The following is an 18,759-nucleotide window of genomic DNA, read 5'->3' as shown; positions in this document are numbered from 1 at the left end:
TCCTCTCTTTGAATTTCCCTCAGATGAATACTTTGAGTTAAGGTAGTCACTGTGAGATGGAAGATTTTCCTTCACCAAAAAAACCGTCTAAACTCTGCTGGCAGGGAAAAGGGGCCACGAAATTATGATAATGTTAACTATAATGAGATCTTACTGTAAACAAAAATAAGCATTTTTGTGCTCTTCCTTCCAGCAGGAATTTAAATTCTCAAAGCAGAACCACCTGTTCAGAATGGCTCAGACAATGTTCTACATCCAGGCAAGGAAAATACTTTCCTTAGGGAAGTGATTGTAGTTGAGCTCCATGAGAGGTACAGGTATGGGGTGATGCCCTAACTTGGTGTTTGACTGCTGTAGCCTGACTAACCTGTGCTGTTCAGAGAACCTGAAAATGGGAACTGCTCTGTCCTGTAGTGGAGAGGCACAGAAATTGCGTATCGCCCTCTTTAAAGCCATGGTTGTGATTATGGGATGAGGCAAAGAGATTTATATAAGCTATTCTCATTAATGCCAGTGGGAATTACTCAGAGCTATAAAAGTGCATCACAGTAAGAAATGTGCCTTGGCAGTTCACTATTAATATTTGAAGATAGTGCAAGCAAAGTCTCCTTCTCTGAGTCAAGTGGGCAAAACTTAGAGATTTGGCAGGGAGGGGAAGGGAGGGGAAATGTTGTTATTTCTGTCTTTGGAGGGGTTATAGAAAGGTGAACCATTCATACATACAGATCCTCAGATACAAGGTGTTGCACATGTATGTGGCATGTTAGCTGTTCCCATGATTATAACTGCAGGTATTTAGCTACTGTCTGCTGGTTACTGATGGGCAAGAGCCCGTCTCTCTTTTTACGAGCTGCTGACCATCTTTGCTGACCCACTCAGTGCTGGTGCTCACCATGGGGCAAGAAAGGCTGCTGCCATTCTGTTTGCAGATACATGCTGTACTTAAACAAGATGGGGGGACTGTAGGCAGCAGAAACAAGGCATAAGCAAAATCAGAATTTGTGATTTTAGTCTAGTGAAATATCTCAAAGAGCTTGATTTGTTTGAAGCCTTCATTGAAGCGGGTAGAAAGGACTGTGTATTTATATGAGGTACAGTGAAAGGCAGACATTGACCTCTACTTGATGTTTCTGAGTTAGGCTTTATTCCTTTGTTTGGTTTGTATTACTAACAAGCTTATAAGTTGGTTTCTTTATATTTTGCCTTTTTTTTTTTTTTTTTTTTCTTTTGGTTTGAGTAGGCACGTAGTTTCGGTCTTTCAGAAAACGTGAGTTCCAGTAGGAAGTATTATTATTGTATTTATGGATCCTGTCCTGCAGTTTTCCCAGTAAAGCCATGCAACCACCTTCTAGAATTCACCCTCCTTCCATGGATGGCAGAGCTGGGCTGCAGCTGGTAGCAGTGTGGTACTGTGGTGCTTGTCCAGTCTCTGTAAGAACTGTGGCTAATTCCTGACATGCTGTATATGAATTTTCTTTATTATTCTTAGCATTATTTACATAGTTTTTTATGGAAACTCATTCCACTGAAACAAGATAAAGTAAAATTTACTATTCCTGACAGATGTTGACAGCTTTGGAACAATGCAGGACACGCTGATTGCATCCATGCCGTGCCACTGGCTCGGAAGAAGGTTCACCAAAGCAGATGAGTCCTGCCTCTCACCCTGCGGATGATAAATGCCAGAGGTAACCTTTATAGCAGCACGTTTCAGGTGACAGTGCAGCCTGAAGCCCAGGGTTCCCCTACTGACAAGTCCTTGCTCATGGCTGCACAAGTTGAAATTAATCAGTTTGCACATTCCCAGCAAATGACCTGGTGAGGAAAAGTTGGTGCTATGGATACTTGGTGCAAACCACCTTCAGGACTTTTTACTAAAAGTCTAGGGTCCTGGAGATCATCAGCTGCTACACATAACACTGAGGTTGGTTGTGTGTACCCTCAAGTTGAAAGCAGAGGATTTAACAAGAGGACAGCCACAGAGAAAGCACATTTCTCTCTCAGCTGAGCGGTGGCCAAATCCTGACCCAATGTCTATACCTCTTATCACCCTATATGGCAGGAACTCTGATAGGGTTTAGCAGCACAATGGTATGTGCTGTTTTGATACTTCAACAGAGATAACAGAATGCCTAAATAAATCCTGTTTGATGCTTAAATAAGGATTTCATCCTGCTATGTCTGTAGGCAGATACCAAACCAAGTTTATAATTCACAGTCCAAGAATTTGATCCTTTCTTTCATTTTCTTTTTTTGCATTCCAACTTGGAGTATTTTAACTAGGTGGTAATTATGGAAAGGAAATAAAGGATGTAATCACATAATAGTCATATGGAATAAAGTTAGCAGATAATTAGGTGTTGGAAACCATGGACCTAAGAAGGTCCAGTTACTTCCTTAATACTGATATTTAATTGGACATTAAAAAGTAGAAATTCTTGAATGTTCACTGCTTTCCTGTTATTAAAAAACAGTCAGACAAGTGAGGGTGCATGTCTCCCGTGCTTGCTATGTGGTAACAGTTATAGGGTAAAACTACTTGAACACCCTGCCACTCTTACCATATCTGCTGCTTAACAACTGTTAGCACCATCAGGGCCCAGCCAGGAGCACCACACTTGTAAGGCCACAGCAGCTTTTAGACTACAGTTGAAACTTCTGCTACTTTTACTATTCCTCCTCACTGTAGTTTAAGTAACTGAAGCTGAGCCTAGCTGCAGGATGGGTAAGGCTGCAGGAGGTTGGCTGAAGTGTGGTTCCCTCCTGAGTGCAGGCATGGGCCAGTGGTGGAAGCTGGGGACAGCTGTGAGCACCAGGGAGAAAACCCAGGTGAGGGCAGCTCGGTGGTTGTTGGGAAGGGAAAAAGATATTTTTATTCCAGCAGCTAAAACCCTTTTGTATTTTGGTTTCTTTTAGCAGCTATTTATCCAAAACATTTGGGAGAAAAGCTGTCTCTTTATTAAATATTTAACGCCCTTGCCTTCAGCTGTGGGCTGAGAAAGCTCCCAATCCACACGTGAGTCACCAAGAACTCCTCCGACAGAAGCAGAGGAATTCCAGACTGGAGATTGCTAGAGGAAAAAAAAGTTTCCTGATTTGGAAAAAGTCCAAAATGGTTCGCATCTCTCATATATCATAAAACTAGCGCTGCAGTCAGTCTGCTGGGTATGTGGACAAGGAGTCCCAGAGCCCCAGATATGAAGTGGAGAAGCTCTCATAGTGCTAGGGAGCATCACACCCTATATAATACAGATGACAAGTACACCCAGTAACTGGTCTTTTATTAAATGTTGTCTGCATTTGGATCCTGACATGTTAGAGGTGACAAGGTGTATATCAGTGCTTCCTGTAGTAGTTTGTTCCACTGGTGAATTAGTGCTAGTTTTAATCCATTCAGCTTTCACCTCCAGCCATCCATTAACAGGCATCTCTCAGCAAAGCCAGGAGATCCATGACATGGAAGTGCCCCTCTCTCTCAGAATGACAGTCTGGGATTCATGTTCAGAGAGCAGGAGTGCAGGCTCCTGAAAAAAGAGCATATGGTAACAAATGGTGTGATAAGAATGAGTTGTGATAACAAAAAAGGTCACTGCTATCCTAGAAGTGCTGGTGGTGAGCACTGTGCTTACATGTGCTGTGCAGGTGTGGAGCATGGGATCAACTCTTGTTATTTCTTTTAAAGTGACAGGAACTGAATGAATAAAATAAGATGAAACTTTTTTGGCATGTTTCTCTCTTTGGCCAAATTATTTTATAAACATCCTAAAGAATTTTTCAGCTGCAGAGGTATATGTCAATCTTTGTCCCATGGCCAATTACAGAGAAATCTCCAGCAGTGGTTTTACACCTCTTTCTGCTGCAGACCACTTTATTTATAAAATTTTACTGGTGATGAGGGTTCCTCATATAGCAAACTTACACCTCCTGACAAGAAGTTTACTCCTCCCATTACTATTTGTAGATACTTAAATGAGGTTTACAGTATATAGCAATGTTTTCACTTGTTGAAAACCATTGGTCTGTGACACAGGCAGTTTCTGTGCACTCTGAGATCACTCCTACAGGGAAGACATGGCCATTAAACATTTTTTAAGACCATGTCCTCTGAGTACTTTAAAGGAACTTCTTGTAGCTAACGTGCCTGATTCTGATTTCAAAGCAATGTTTCTGTATTGCCTTGTTTTGAGCTTATTCCTGATTTAAGATTATGAGAGAAAGATAATTTTTCTTCTGGTGCTTGAGCTTAGAAGTACAAACCTTACAGCTTTACCACCTAGACCTACATGGTGCCTATTGGAAGGCGAGGGGTGACACCAGTAACATGTGTTAGAAATGCATCCTCACTTGGACAGCACTGACTGGCCAACATATACTGCTACAAGTCACTTGGCTCCCTTGACCAGGACCTCTGCCTTCTGCAGGTGGGACCTGCACAGCTACCTTTTCTGTGTGCCTGCCTTTTGGGTAGAAAGGGTTAACAAATATGACTCTTTCTGGCCTGTGCTCTGTTGCCCTATCTGGGAGGAGTGAACGAGGTTGTCCATAGTCAGTTTGAACATTAAAGACTGAAAGCGGTCAGATTTGGTGGGCATTCTGCAAATAACTGGAGACAAGATGATCAGGAGGTGGTTTGTACCAGCACTGTGGAAAATGTTAAGACCCCTTTTAAAACTCATTGACCAGATGTGCTGCAATGTGTACCTGGATGAAGGTGTGTGTAAGGACTCCTTACCAGGAGGAGCTGGTGTGACCTTCCACCTGTGCCTGAGCTGGCTGACACAGCTGGCAGCCCCATTGCCTACCCATAGCTCAAATTGCCCAATACTGCAATCACCAGCTCTTTGATGAAAGGCGGGTTCATGTATCAGATTGTTGAGCATTAGGGATAGGGGATTAGATTTGCAGTGTAATCTTTCTGTAATATGCCTCTTGATCCAGAGACTGTGCTTTATAAAAGAGCTCTTTTCTCTCTGACATTTGGGAGGCCTGCTCGGGGACGACTATCTTCTACCTTCATATGCCGATAGTAAGGCTGCTGACCTGATGTTTGTGAAGGTCACAGCTGCACCAGGCAAAATTAGTTCTGTGCAGGACAGTTAAGTAGATTGGATTTTCTCAGTTGTAGATGATTTGCTTTCATCTGGGCTCCTCTTGCAAAACCATTTAAAGTTCATTCCCTTCTGCCCCCCCACTGCCTATTTATGGGAAAAGCCTGGAAGGGGGATATTCCTGCCTGGGGTCGAATTCTGCTTCAAGCCCTATTCTTATATCTTTCCAGGAAAGTGTCTACAGAGGCTGGGGCAGGCTGTGTAACCACTCTGGAGCCTTGGGTAGTATTTCATCCCATCATGAATGTTGTAGGGCCAGTTGGGCTGGTCCTCCCCAGTGTCAGTTGACTGCAGGTTTGCACTGTCTGCTTTCGATCCAGAACTCTTCTGGGGCCCTTCTGCAGATTCCTGGTAATGTCGCTGCAATTTTAACTGAGCCCCTTTCCAGTCCAACTTTGTTTCTGGAGCCAGTTAATGCCAGTTAATCTGAGTCAAAATGCATCAGAGCCTGTGTCTTCTAATCAAGGAAAAAGATTTCTGATTTGAGTACCAGATTTGGCTGGTTATGTTCTGGCCACTAGGATACCCGTCAGCTACCTGGCTGTGCTGGCAAAACATGACATATGGTTGTGCGTGGGAAGCCTGTTCCTTGTGAGCACGGTGAGGTACAAGAGGGAGAGTGATTTTCACCCAGCTGCATTTTACTTCAATGACTTTGCCAACGGGATATAATTATGGTGGATCTCTGCCTGCTGCCTCAGGTTGCAGAGCAACCACCAATGGAAAAGACCTCTTGTTTCTAGGCATCCTCGTGTTTTCAATCTCTTTTATTTTAAAGTGTAGTGAAACCTGAAGTCTGCAGAAATCATTGCCTGGTGCATTTGGGAAGAGATAACTGGAATTTTTGGCAGACTCACTGACAAAGTGAGGGCTCTGCAACACTGATGATAGACTGTATGATCCCATTTCATCTCCATGGTGTGAATGGGGAAAATTCATAGGTAGATTTGCTTGAGAGCCTGGCAGGGGCAATGTGGTGTGTGAAGGGGCTATCTCCTTCTTTGCTAAGTCACCTTCAGCCCAACAAAAATCTTTGCTGCCTGGGACTATATGGAAAAAGGGAGTATGGAGATAATTGAAGCAAAGGAGAGCTATTCTATGGTATGCTCCCACCTCCCCAAAACTGTAGATGATCAGAGTTCAAAGGAGATGAGCTTTAATTGCTCCCAGAGCTTCATGTCTCTCTTCTCTGGATACCAGAACAGTGCTGGCAGCACTTCTGGGTCCTGAGGGTAGGGTCCAGCCTGCCTGAGGGAACTGAGAGGGACACAGAGAGCAGGTTTGTCCCCCAGTCCATGTGTGCCAAGCAGATACCCTTGACCTGGTTGCTGTGATCAGTTGTATTAACACAGAGCCTATGTAACTCTGTGACTGTGGCATTCTGCAGACTGGCCTGGAACTGATGCAGGAATGTCACAGAGTAGAAACTGTTGGAAAAGAGAAGCAGTAAAACAAGATTTTTTGATTTAATTTTCTTTTCTAAAAGCTTTTCTAACTACCCTTGTATTGCGCTGAAAATATGCAATAATTCCCATTTGTCTTTGGCATTTTCTTTTGCTTTTTATTGGTATCTCCTCTGACGTTGTGGCAGTATGTCCTGTGCTGGATTACAGGTATAAATACTGCTTTGGGGTTGGGCTTTTTAGTCAACATGCATTTGGGAAAAGTGTTAGCAGCTGTCAAGGGGACAGTGCGCAGCCTGTGAACGTGCAGTAGCTGGAAACATCAGCATCCTTTGTGTCTGTGTTTCAGAATAAGTCTGAGGCATGAGGATTTTAGGTTTTCTATTCAGACAGTATTACATTAGGAATATGAAGTATTTGACAGTTCTCTTATATTTACTCTTTTAATGTCAAAATGTGTCACATCTGGTATTAATTGGCGGAAAATTATGGCTCTAATTTACCAATTTGATTGTCTGGGAAAACTGAAGAGAGTGCAACATAATAAATGAATGCCTATTAATCTTTAAAATTTGTCTGTTTACTGTCTGTGGTGCTGTAAACAGCTTTCTGGAAATACTGTTATTCATGGAGAGGAATTACTGCCTGGGAGGGCCATAGCCAAAGTGTTTCAGAGTCACTGAGGGGACGATGTGGCCTGCAGAAATCCTGGCCCAGTGATGGCTTAGACACACACGTGAGGAAGGGTCTCCTCCAGGGAGGGAGGAGGCTGCCATTTGTGACTAACCCTGTGGGGGACAGGCACAGTGTCCCCATTCCCTTGTGCGTGCCAGCCTGTCCCACACTGTCCTGGCTGTGGGGCAGGAGGAGCAGCACAGGGACATGACCTTTGCTCTTCTCTTCACCTGCAGCTGTTACCTACCTCCCTGTGGGTTTATTAGTCCAGGGCACAGGCTGCTGTTTGATTGATGCCCAAATAAACATATTTGTCCACAGTAGTTGTATTAATCATTATTAATGAACATTCATTTCCAATCAGAGCTCTCCCAAACCCTGGATTTTTTCAAACTTGCCGACACAGGAGCATAAGCAAACGAAGCGAGGTTGTTCTTCCTGGGGTTGCAGATGAAACAGGTTGTCTGGCAGCAGCGGGTGGATCACACCCAGAGCACAGATACACTTTGGCAAGGCACTGTCACTCTGTCCTGGCAACCCCAGCTCTAACGAGACAGGCCTCCACTGCCTCTGCAAGAGACAGGCAGGCAAAGCAGAGGAAGCTGGTGGCAGCACACTGTTACTTGGGTACTGTGTGTGGATGGTGACAGGCTCAATAGCTTTTCCATCAAAAGACACACATGTGTTTGTGAAAATAGTTTTTTGGAGGATCAAATACCAGGTGCTTATTTTAGGAGCAGAAAGCCCTGAAACATGCCAACTCTGGAATAAGCTGATTCTGAAAGCTGACATATTCTGTATGATTATTCCGGTATACGCCATCTGTCACTAGCATATCCAAATATTTATGTATTTTGATTATTATAACTGTTACGAGGTTACTGAAGCTCATAAATAATTTCATTTTCAGCAATCACTTTATTACTCTTCCATGGTTTAATAATGACTTTTTGCATGTGCCTGTTCAGACTCTGACACAAGGAAGCATGGCTATGCAAGTGACAGCCTTCTCACAAAAAGCCTGTGGCCGGGGGATGCCTGAGTCTGTGTCCTGCCTGGGTCTGTGCCAGTTCCCACTCCCTTCATCTCCTTGGGCTTCAGACTGCGCTGTGCTTTCATTCAACTCCATCCTGCCTTGTCAAGTGACTGCGCTTAGATTGGCAAATGATATAATATGACTAATTATGTTTAATGCAGATAATGTCTTATAATCAAAATAAAGAGTGGATTGCAAACAGATCCTTAAAGGGCACCAGGCGTAGAATTGACGCTGTATTTATTACCAATAACATCACTGAAGTGCTAACAGCTGCTCGGCTCCAGCAAGTGCAGCCCCTTTGTGGAGTTTTCCAGAAGAAGGGCTAAGTGTATCAGAAGCACATTACAGCTGATAATAGTAATTAGTTCAGTAGAGCTCAAAATGTTTTGTAAAATATTATTATCTTGATTTTGCTACTCTGCAAACGGTGGCAGAGAAACAGCCTCCTTGGCTCAGAGGAGTCACTGCCGTCTGTGGGGGTGGTCTTGGCTCTGGTGCAGGGCTGCTGCCCTCTCCTTGGACCATATTGCTGTCTCCAGCTGAGTCTAGAAATCCAAGGGATGTGCCTTTTCTATCCCTGCCTTCATTTTCACCAGCGTTAGCAAGGAGACTTCAGTAGATGGAGGAGTGCACTGCTGTGGAAGTAGATTTGGGTGTTAGATTTTTGAAAAGCCATTGTTAAGCTGAAAAAGGAAACCACAAGCTATAAAGGTTGACAAAGCTCCTCTGTAAGGGACTCTTATTTTGCTGTGTACATTTGTTTTCTCTTGCTTACTAAAGGGATAAGGTGCAATCTAGGTTTCAGAGAGAGATGGCTGATTAATCTGTCTGCCAGGTACATATGGAAATAAATTAGCAAATGGTGCATCTGGGATTAGACTACAGCAGAGATGATAAATTATTGCCATCTTCCATGGCTGTATTACTGAAGCTTCACTGGGTTCCCAGTACTCAGTTGCTTGCTATTCACATGGTATTACTGTGGCTGTGGGATGGAAAGCCTCTGTATTTGATGCAATTTTCTGTAATATGCTAGTTTGGAACTGATCTGGTCAGACCCATAAGGATATGCTGTATACTTGAATTAGGTATAAGCAGGGAGATTTGATTTGGTTCTTCTGCTCTGCATGAAATTCTGCTGGTTCCTGTGTACAGGAGTGCTCAGAAAGGAGAAAGGCAAGGACCTGCAAGAGTTTTTTCCACTATCTGCAGTCACCCTCCACCCTTTATCCCAAATAGCAGTTATTTATCTATGCTAACACAAAGTTGTGAGGCCCTGGAAGAGAGTATTCTCTGGCCTAAACCTTTCCCACCCTCCTGGCTTGACCCAGATGTAGTTCCAGATTGCACAACTCCATCTTATCTCTGAGATCAAGAGTGAAACACCGCGAGGGCAGGTGGTATTTGTACTGAATGCTGATACAGACTTCTCAGCTGTGTCTCTGCTTCTGCTGCATTTTTATGTCTGTTTAAACTGATGTGTAGCTGATGGGCTGGCAGCTGAGACATACCAGCAATGCCTACAACAGGACATGCAAGTGGAGTAAATGTGACAGCAGACACGTGGTGTACTGCCTTTCTGGAGGAAGAAAGGGTCATGCGGAAGTTCTCATCAAGTCTGTGGCAGTAACAGCTGTGGTGCAGAGGTGCCAGATCCTGTGGCACAGCAGGGAGCTGCGGGAGTGGTGGCAGCACTGCTGGAAAAGCTGCAGCTGGGCTTTCAACAGCAGTTTTGCAGCCTGGAGACCCGGTGTCTCCAGGTCGATCTGTATGGGCATTCCAAGTCTGTCAAAACCAGTGCTCATGCTGGAAGCTGTGCTGGGGGCAGCTTCTGCAGGCTGACTCTGGGGCACAGGGTGGAGATGAGCAGCACAGGATTCCTGTAGCGCTGCTGGGTGCTGATGGTTATCCAACTCTCACCTGTGACACTGGCGAGTGGACACGAGCCTGGCACGGGGAACAGCCAGCCATGTGCTGCACTGGTCTGCTGCACCTTCAGGCTGGGCAAGGTGAAGTGCTGGGCTCGAGGGGCTGGGTGGCTCTGGCCACTGGTTTTCTTCTCCAGTCACTCCTTGAGTTCTGTGAGTCAAGCACAATTAGGATGTGTGTCTTTGTAATTGAGTAAGGCTGAGGAGAACAGTGCCTTTCGTTACAAGATACATGGGTGGGTGCTGAGCTAGCGAGGATTCTGAGAGCTGTGTTCAATTAATCCAAACACAGAAATGTTTACTAGAAATAGATCTATTTTCCAGTGACTTTATTTTCAAATTTTGGTTAACAACAGCAGTTTAGTCCTAATACGATCATGTCAAGCAGCAAGTGGGACTTACTGTTGTTCCTGGCCTTTCCCACAAAGTATTTTGAGCAGAATGTGGAGTGAGTCAAAGGAAGCACTGGCTGATGGATGAACAGATTGCAGCACAGCCATCTATTTTATTGCGCACTTCCAGGGAAACCCCAGAAAATTAGATGTGCAGTTTTTAACTATACAGAGAAAACTAAAGAAATTACATTATGAATGAAAAATTAGGTGGAAATGTCTACTGTCTCATAAACAATTCAGGAATAACTCCCTCTAAAATATTCTGGTTTATGCACACATTTAATTTGTGCTCTGGGAGCAGAATAAAGTTGCTAAGATAAAACAGTCTAATAATGATTTATGTAAATTTATTTGAACAAAGCAAAGATGTAGTTGCCTATAGTAAATAGTTTGGAATGTGAAATGGTATTTACGAACCGCTTCTCTCTATATGAATACAATAGATGATAGGGGAAGCTACATGAAAAAAACATAATTTTACATTCAAAAGGTACTCTGATGCTGTGTTTAGTGAGCAGGACAGCCAGTCGAACAGATTGCTGAGTGTCTGATAAAATAATCTCTAGCTTGATTCTTCCTAGGCTATTTATAGCCCGTGTTTAATTTAAAATTAGGTATGTGCTGCAGATGACCCTAACAATCTTACCAGGGCCATGTATGATAATACAAATTGTTTGCCTCACATTTCACATATGCCAAAATCTCAAGTTGCTTTACATGCAGAAAATCAGGCTCCATATCCTCAGAATATGGCTGAAAATAGGAAAACAATTGTAGTCCCCAGCTGCTACGGGCATATGGGGCCAAATTTATCCCATCTGTTGAAGGTTATGGAGTTCCGCCAGGGATGACTTTGATCCTGTATGTCTAGCAAAGTGGAACCAATATGTCAATATAAGACATCTTGCTACTTCTGATGTTCTCCCAATAAAACATCATCATTCAAAGTGGCGTGAATTTCCCGAGTGCCCAAGTCACAAACACAGTCATGGGGGATATTTCAGAAGTGCTCTGATTCTTGCTGTGTTGATGTTAAAGCAGTGAACAGCAAATTGGCTTTTTCCTCAATGAGGGCTCGTGGTGTAAGTGAGTGTGTATTGGCCCCAGGCACAGAAACCAAGGGCCATTTGAAACATTTTCAACAAAACACTGCAGAACAGAAAGCTGTTTCTGCATTCAGGTATTGCAAAGCACGTTCCACTTGAAAAGCTTTTTTCGAATCAGGAATGATAATGCCATGTAGAAATAATAGGGTTATTCACTGTATTTGCTTTGGCATACTAGGGCATCTCTAGATATCTGGCGATGGACAGAGCCACAAAGTCTGCATTTGCCTTCAGCCATTTACAAGTTTAAGAGACATTTGAATCCCTTGCTTTGAAAAGGACCAATTTCCTTGTCCCCAGCAGCTACTCTCTTGGGGGCTAGAAGGATTCAGGTAAAATGATGCTTGTCATCTGACTAGGGTTCTAGTGACAGTTTTTGCAGTTCAGTTCCTCCTGGTTTATTCTGGACAAGTTCTAAGTGTCATGTGTAGGAAAGCTATGTCTCCTGCTCAGGACTTAAATGGCGGCAACAGAGTGGTTTTTCCAGCACCAGGCTCTTGTGTTAAAAGCAGTAATGAACAGAAAGTTACTCTCTTTGGTCTCATGCTTTCAGCAAGGCTGTTCTTTTGGGCCCTTCATGCATATCTGAGCAAGACTGGGAAAATCATATAAGCACTGGCATAAGATACCTACAAATTGGAATCTCTAACTGAGCTGGTGTTTATTTTCAGCAAAGCTATACAGGACTCTGTGGAAGGCAGATCTTGATAAACACTGCTCCTTAGCATAGCTGGCAAAATTTTACATAAAATTATCTTGGGAGATGTTTGTAGGGATTAAAATGTGACTGCAGACATTTATAATCAAATTACTTTGCCCCCAATCACAGTATATAGTACCTTATAAAGAGGACTTTGAATGGCTGTGGACAGAGCCACTTCAGTCTCTGTTCAGAAAGCACATAGGCACTGTTATCCTGGAGTGAAAAGGTATGAAAGTACAGTGGACTTGACCCACAAGCAGCAAATGGAAGATCATCTATTTTGCTCTATTTATTCCTTTGTGATCACTCTCTTCTCCCTGGGGCTTTCTCATCTGCACACTCTTCATTACTTATGGACTGCTAAGCCAAATCTCCAAAGACATCTGAGAAAACCTGACAGGTTCAGTTTCGAATCTCGATCAATGCTGCATTTCCCTCCAAACCAGAATTAGCCCCTGGAAATTGGGGTGAAGGCATATGTGCCTTTTGTTTGGCTCTATGGGAAGCCATTCCTTTGCTGCAGCAGACGAAAATCAAGGAGATCACCAGATCATTTGCCAGATGGCACATCTTCCTCCAGAAATACATGGTTAATTTTAATAGCTCAACTATTTAATGTGCCAGGTTATAGCTAACACTGTCTATTACTTGTAATGAGCTAAACTGGGACATCTCTGTCACTTGAGGGTGCTACAGCTGAAAGGAGGGTTTCATAAGAAGCTCTTGATCTGTCAGTGGCGACCACAGCTCTCGCATCTTCAGGTGAGATAAAAGCACTGTTTGCTTAACAGGATTGAATTTTCCTCAAAGAAATAATTGAAACAATAGGAGAATCACCCAAACCTGCACTGAGCATTAGCAGATGAGCTGGTTTAAAATCGATCCGTTTGGAAAGGAAATAATGTGCAGGTTGGTCAAGGTAATGATGGTATCGGATGATAAAATGGATGCAGGGGTGGAGAAAGCTTGTGAGGGATATAGTGTCACCTAAAAGCTTTACAGAAGTGCTTTTATTACCCTGAATCAGCTTGGTTTTTCACTGACACTTAGCTGTTTGCAAAGAATTATACCTGTCTCTGAGATAAATACATCTGACAGTGAACTCTTAACCCCTCTTTTTCTGGCCCCTTCTGGGCAGTGGCAGTGGAGAACGAGATACCTTCAATTTTTCCAGATACAGAGTTAGAGAAAATGGGGTGCAAAAATACGGTACATAATTTACTAGTGAGCAGAACACTTCAGGAAAATTAGAGTCATTATTGAATGTAATGAAACCTGACAAATTAGAGTTTCATAGGCCCTCCCTGAGATTAGCGTGATCCATTAAACATGCTCTCTGACTGCTAAATGGCGTTGTCCCATTTCCCCATAAGAACATGAGAAATTCTGAGGTAACTCTGGCTAACAGCTGATTGAAAGCACCCAATCAAGAGCTCCTTAAAGTAAGAGGAGAAATTATCCTGATTAACATTATTTCCAAGAAGGTAGTCTCTAAGTAGGCTGTAAATTGTGTTAGAAGCATTTGGGTATTGCAGGGAAGGCTGAATTTGACACTGAAGTGGCCACAAAGTAATGTACGAAGTGGAGTGATCAGGGGAAGAACATTTTGTTGATTGTGGTGGGAAAATTGAATTACTCTCAGTTGCATAGCTATTCAGAATATGTACATTAAAGTGAGTGATACACAGTTTAAAAGAAGAGCAAGCAAATACAAAGAGCAGAAAAAGCCCCTTTCACAAATCCTTCTTGCCTCATTATTTATATCTTAAGATTGTTTTCACAGGGCTGGTCATGAATGCCTTATCCATTATGCTAAGACATCCCAGTGATGCAAACTAAATCAATACAATAGTATTCCTTAAAATAATTGCTTTTTCCTTGACTGATTCTACATTAAAAGCAATCTTTAAATGACAGCCATTAGCACGGGAGACCTGGTCACTGGTACTGACTGAGCTGCATGAGATAAATGGTGAAGGGTCTGTGTGACAGAGCTGGTACTGAATTTCACAGCAAAGCCTTCAAACTGGGAATCAGTGAGAGAGTGCATGAGTTGCCAGTTTGGGATAGAAGGTCTTTATCTTGTGGAAGAGGTAGCACATGGATATTCTCTAGTGCCTGGTGCTTCCACCATAAGCTTCCTTAAGCAGAGGAGATGCTGTGGCTGTAGTTGAGCACAGTAACATTCCAGCCCATATTATCCTCTCTGTTGGTAAAATGTCTCAAAATCTAAATCCCACTTCTGAAAATGTTGTATAGCATATGTGTGCAGTTTAGTTTTGCTTGTTCCTTGTTTTGGTCAAACCCATCACCCATCCCAAGTCCCAGTTTGGGAGGTCCTGCATTCTGCCAGGTGCAGTCCACAGTGTCTTTCAGAAGATTCCAGTGCAATGATGCATGCCACGGAAATGCAATAAAAATTAAAACCTGGAATAATGGCAGGCATTAATAGATATTTCTGATATTTCTGTGCCAAATATTTAAGTGAAATGCTAAATGGCAAGTTAAAAGAACCACATGACTACAATTTAATGCTAAGAGATAGTATGATAATGTCGTTTCATTTCATAACATCCTCAAAGCTGGCCAAAGCTGATCTAGAAGATTGATTTGTGGTATTTTTCCAGGATCACTTATTAAAAATGGCTCAGCTAGTGGTGCTTTGGGTGGTGTTTCAGCCAGAGCAATAGCTACTAGTAGTGTTAAAGTGCCATCATGGCATGCAAAGAAGAATTGAAGGAAGAAGCTTTGAAAGGTTGCAAAGGAAAACAATCACTTGAAATACAAATAAGATTCCTGTAATCTTACCTCTGCCTAGGAGTCTTTTCAGCATGGTGTGGTGCAGAGCAAAACATGATGGATGTGAACATAGTCCCAGAGAAGTTAAGTTTATTCCCCCCTAATCTAACTGCTTATAAACATTTATAGTGCACATCCCTGTAATAATCTGAGCTCTGTTTGACATTGTTGTTTAGGACTGGCAGCTCATGCCTGCTGTGAACAGGAGATCTTTAAGGAAGATCTCTGTTGGTTATGATGTAGCTTATACATAAAAATATTTACAAAATATTTACGGTAGCTGCTTACATGTATCCTCCTCTAAAAGATAAAGCACTTGAGTGCAGGCTGAATGCCTGCTACCTTCTCATCTCCCTGATGTTCATTATAAACCAAGAAGACAAGTTTTTTAAAAGCTATTCAGATGTTTTGTGCTGTAACTTTCTCTGGTAGATATATTCTTATTGATTGCAATGAAGCACACAGAGTAGAAGAGAACAGATCAATTGAAAAGTAAAGTTAAGACAGCAAGCACACTTCTTTTCCACTTACAGTAATGGAGGCAGTTAGGGCTGGATCTATCCCAGGTGTAATGCTGCTGAAGTCAATGGGGTAGTACCAGCGATGAATTTGGCTCCCAGTGTTTTGTTTTGACCTTTTCAGAAGGTTGCTCTGCAGGAGTGAAACTATTAAATACAGCCAGTGATACCTTAAGTTGAAATATAGAAAAGGCAAAGCTAGTGTGCATAGCACCTTTTTCATTAAGGAAGAGGCCTGACTTTTTATAGAGTAAGGGCAAAAGAATTGATTCCAGATAAGTGCTAAAGTTAGTCTCAGGTTGCCCTGGTGAATAACAATCCCAAGTTGGCCTGAGATGTGAATATCTGCATTTGTGCATGGCTGTCTGGAAGGGGCTGCATTGCCTTTTTGTACACCTCTGCATCAGAATGGGTTTGAGTTGGGTATCAGAGCCTGTAGAGATGCTGTTCATCTACTCATCAATGATCCAAAACCCAGCTGAACATATTTCTTCATTCAAGGGTCCTGAAATTGCCTGGCAGTACTCAGTGTGATGATCTTTGTTAGCTGGTATGCTTGGATTTCAGTAGACACCGCAGGTTCTTCACACACTGCAATCGTCTCAGGAGGTCAGGGACTAGCGCTCTGACTTTAGAGTATTTACAGTTTCAAACCATTGTTTTACATCTTTGGGTGCACTAATCCAGGCTGAGAGAGTGCAGCATATTCTGTGGCAGCTGACAGGCAGCAGTGCATCTGAGAATGGGCCCTCCTACTGCATTTCCCTCCACTGAAATTTCCAGTGGTCTCTGAGAGCAGCAATAGTGAGCACTATCCACAGGGACAGAGGCTTTGCTAACAAGGATGGAGATGGAAGAGCTTTGGATCCTCCTCAGACAGTTGGATTAGCAAGGATGGCAGAAGTCCACAGAAGACTTTCAGAGGTGTGCTGCAGGAGATCTCTTTGCCTGGAGTGGGATCAGGGCAGCTGGAGCAAACACTGGTGCTGCTGCTGTGGAAGGGAGAGCTGTGGGAGGGGGTGCCCAGAGATGTGTCACACTGTCACACTGCCTTGGCCCAGAGGTGATGCTCAACAGGTGCTCCTGGGGTGGCTGGCTGTGTGCTCTTAGCCCTCTTCTCATAGCTCCTTCTCTTTCTCTTTTCTCATATCCAGACCTCCCCTGCCCTTTCCTTTTACGGGTCCCTTCCCTCCACCTGTCCCTCCCAGCAAAGCTCCTCCCCAGCCGAGTTTAAGGCACTATGGCACTAAACTGACATGTGTAGTGTGTCAGTCCGCTGATGTCTGCAGCCCTAACATGGGCTGTGGGCTTTTAGGGGGCAGGGTCTGATCCCACATTGCCTGGCTCAAATGGACCAAGGCCTCCCCTTCCCCTTAGCTACTTGTACAGTAAATGCACTGATTTGCAACAAGTTCTGATTTTGCTGGTGGGACAGGGAGGAGGAGTAAGTAGGCCTAAAGATTCCTTGAGCCACTTGGACCTACCCATCCTGCATGTGCATGTGAGGTGAGAGGATTTCAACACAGACAACTCTGAATAAGACCATTCATGTTGATGGCAATTTTTTAGTCAAATACAATCTCAGTATCCTCATTTGCCCTATTTCTTGCACCTTGTAATTCCTCTCTTAGGTGAGGTTTGAGTCCCTGTCCCAGCAGAGGTTCCAAGTAGGAGACCATGAAGTAGTCTCCATCAAGAGCTTTCTTACTTTCGTAGAGTCTACAGCACTATGTTTACTAGTTTCTTCTAAAGTGTTATCATAAATAATTAAAGCTAAACTGTGCTTGTTAAATAAATGAGGAATGCGCATGTTAAGATGCATTATCTATGTTTTAATTGCACTCATTTGTTGATGCTGTCCTTGGGTAAGGAGGCAGGAGCTTTCTGCATGAATGAAGGGCATGGGAACTGCAGGATCTGGGCTGAAGGACTGGACCCTCATTTGTTTGTCCAGGAATTTTAAAAATTGGCATAGTGGTAAACATCATCCAGTGTATGAGATGCTGTTCCTGGAGACAGGCACCATCCTTCTCTTATGAGCTTTAAAAGTGTGGAGAAACTACTTCCTGGGGTGAAACCTTTACAGAGGTGGTTTCTTTCATCCAGGCTGCTGTTCAGGATGTGCAGGACAACCAAGTGAATCCCAGTGTCTGTCATGTTTGCAAGCACATATGTTCATGCTGAGGACTTAGCAGTGGGCACTGCCTCCCATGGCCTGCCTAGGGCTGGGCTGCCCCCAGGGCTCCCCGAGGTGTTCCCTGTGCTGCTTCCTGCACCGGGGGCTCTGGTTATTTTATTTCCTCCTATGATGCTGTGAGGGGCTGTTAGTCCTGCTGGGGCTGTTAGTCCTGCTGTGCCTGCGGGACACGCACACGCCGGTGCCTGTGCTGTGCGTGGCGCCCCAATCTGAGCCCCACAGGGCTCACTCAGCTGGGGGCTTGTAGCATCCCTCCCTTCCAGAAAGGCATCCAACTTCACCTTAGAACTGCTTTTGAAACTAATTGCTGCACAGAGTCTCACTGCTGTCCTGATTAGTGATTTGAAACTTCTGGACTTAGTAACTCCATCTTCATTAGCAAGATCTGTTTTTATAATTGTCTCTAAAGAGGGCCTGGGGGATTATTAGGAGATGGGATTCATTATCAGTAAAAATACCATGAAGAAATTTCATAGACAAATGTTGATGTTCTGGATGGTGTAAACTTTCTTCCACAAGGAAACAATTTTATCTAAAAAGCGTAATTATTTTAATAGTTATCTTGAAAACTAAAGGGGATTTTGAATCTTGGTCAGGGTTTTCTAGGCTGTTGACACCTGCAGTGCTGAGCAGGAAATGTGAGGCTGGTTGTTTGGGGGAAAAGCCTGAACACAAACCAACAGAAAAAAGAGTGTGGAGGAAGAGTAGTAGTGTCATTGGTAATGAAGGGCTTTGGTAGAATCTGACATGTAGAAAGCAGGCTAAGTTGGAGAGGAATGAACTCAGGCTGCAGACACCAACTTTGGAGCTTGGGGGTTAAATGCTAATAGAATATGGCAGGTGAAGAACAATTTATTTTTGTTTTATTTATGTATTTTGATTATTTAT

The 18,759-nt window shown here is 43.4% G+C and overlaps 1 protein-coding gene across 6 annotated transcripts in view; it reads left to right on the top strand.

The window, feature by feature from the left end:
- The first annotated feature begins 1,567 nt into the window (after positions 1-1,567).
- The window catches only part of FOXN3 (forkhead box N3), a 172,570-nt gene continuing 155,378 nt past the window's right edge, over positions 1,568-18,759 (top strand). For all 6 annotated transcript variants that reach the window (XM_015630891.1, XM_015630890.1, XM_015630889.1 and 3 more), the window contains exon 1: positions 1,568-1,688. The gene's annotated coding sequence lies outside the window, so the exon portion shown is untranslated. The remainder of the gene's footprint in view (positions 1,689-18,759) is intronic.

Source organism: Parus major, chromosome 5 (genome assembly GCF_001522545.3).
Source record: "Parus major isolate Abel chromosome 5, Parus_major1.1, whole genome shotgun sequence".
NCBI classification, from domain to species: Eukaryota; Metazoa; Chordata; class Aves; order Passeriformes; family Paridae; genus Parus; species Parus major.
Note: the sequence above shows the minus strand (reverse complement) of the source record. Positions and strands in the feature narration are given on the sequence as shown.